At 43.1% G+C, this 1,912-nt stretch overlaps 1 pseudogene across 1 annotated transcript; it reads left to right on the top strand.

The window, feature by feature from the left end:
* The first annotated feature begins 302 nt into the window (after window positions 1-302).
* LOC149189432 (xyloglucan endotransglucosylase protein 2-like) lies at window positions 303-1,553 on the top strand (annotated as a pseudogene). Its single transcript, XR_016256364.1, has 4 exons — window positions 303-534; window positions 637-737; window positions 827-1,020; window positions 1,150-1,553. The product of XR_016256364.1 is annotated as a xyloglucan endotransglucosylase protein 2-like (transcript).
* Window positions 1,554-1,912: the final 359 nt, after the last annotated feature.

The following is a 1,912-nucleotide window of genomic DNA, read 5'->3' as shown; positions in this document are numbered from 1 at the left end:
CAGACCTGTCCCGTCTCCTCCTGCAACCTCCGTTGGCTTCCTCGTCTACCACCGTTTTCCAAATTCCGTTTTATTTTGAATTTAGTAAAGGCGCTAAAGGAATTCAAATTTGAATTTTGAATTTGTAATTTCGTTCCGTCCATGCACCATCTGCCTCACATAATTTCAAATTCAACATTCCCGCTCGATATTTAAATTAGAAAAACTAAATTTATATCACTGCTCAACAAATTGTTTTCGCAGCTTTGGCATTCAATGGGAAGATACATAGGATCCTCGTTAGGAAATAAGGCTCGCCTTCCTCTGCACAGCTTCATTTTCGGGCGCCAGTAAGGTCATTGGAAGCCATGAAGAGGACACAGTTTCTTGTTCTGTTTCTCATTCTGTTACTCCATTCTGCTGCCATGGCTGCCACTCCCAGGAAGCCAGTGAGTGTGCCCTTTCACAACAACTATGTCGCCAGCTGGGGCTCAGATCACATCAAACAATTCCATGGCGGTCGAAAGACCGAGCTTCTCCTCAACAAACAGTATGGTAAGCTATTATACATTGGATTTGTTTCTGCATATTTTTGGGTTGTTTTATCCTTTTATGAGCTGTGGGAATAACAATGTGGGATGAAATATGGGTTGGCAGGTGCCGGGTTCGAGTCTAAGGGGACATATTTATTTGGGCATTTTAGTATGCAGATAAAGCTAGTTCCCGACGATTCCGCTGGCACTATCACCGCCTTTTATGTAAGTATTCATAATAATCTTGGGGGTTTTTGGGGGTCTAAGTCTGCTTCTACCTGTTTATGTATCTATATTTCTTTTGGTGCGGGCAGCTTTCTTCTCAGACTGCAGAACACGATGAGATAGACTTTGAATTCTTGGGGAACAAGTCCGGGGAACCCTACATTCTTCAGACCAATGTATTTATAGGCGGGAAGGGTGAGAGAGAACATCGAATATACCTTTGGTTCGACCCCACCAAGGATTACCATTCCTATGCTGTGCTCTGGAACATGTACCAAATTGTGTAAGCCCCCATTCCCGAGCCCATTATTTATTATCGAACCAGAGCCAAATGCAAATGTAGCATGTAATTTTACAATGAACCTCTTTTGGTTTAATATGGTTTGGTGTGATGTTTTTTTTTGGGGTGCAGATTTTTGGTAGATGAGGTACCAATCCGGGTGTTCAAGAACAGCAAGGATCTGGGCGTGAGGTACCCATTTAACCAGCCGATGAAGATCTATTCGATCCTGTGGAATGCTGATGACTGGGCCACCCGAAGGGGTCTGGAGAAAACCGACTGGGCCAAGGCGCCGTTCATCGCCTCCTACAGGGAATTCCATGTCGATGCCTGTGAGGCTTCTGCTCCACAATCGGTGTGCGCTACGTAGGGGCGGTGGTGGTGGGATCAGGAGGAGTTCAGAGAACTGGATGTGGGCGCCAATGGCGGTACTTGAAATGGGTGAGGAAGCACTACACCACTACAATTACTGCACTGAGACGCCCAGAAACAAGCAAATGCCTCCAGAATGTGTTCGCGATCGCGACAATATGTAGTCCAGTTATCATTATTCGATGCTACCCATGGCTGAATAATCCGAAGTCGGATTATTAGTCTGGGGAGGCCCAAATGTTATGTTGCAGTGAGCTTTTGGGTAAATCATTTCTCTGAAAATTTCGGTTTCCAAATTGATTTTCATGTCTGGTTGTTGCCGAATGTATTTATTGTTTTTTCTTAATGTATTTTTTAAAGGCATTTTAAATCCTTTTCAAAGGATTCGAAGCGCGTTATAGTAATTGGAAGTTTGATCTTGGGGTTTATTTCAAATTATTCCAACGAATGATTAATTATCAATCAATCATTCACCAGAATTATCGTGGAATTATTCATTCATCATTCACCAAAATAAGAAGTG

This window comes from Pinus tabuliformis, chromosome 3_1 (genome assembly GCF_031772625.1).
Source record: "Pinus tabuliformis cultivar Carrire ecotype Pingquan chromosome 3_1, CPIR1, whole genome shotgun sequence".
Taxonomy (NCBI): Eukaryota; Viridiplantae; Streptophyta; class Pinopsida; order Pinales; family Pinaceae; genus Pinus; species Pinus tabuliformis.
This window is presented reverse-complemented; position numbering and strand designations above follow the sequence as displayed.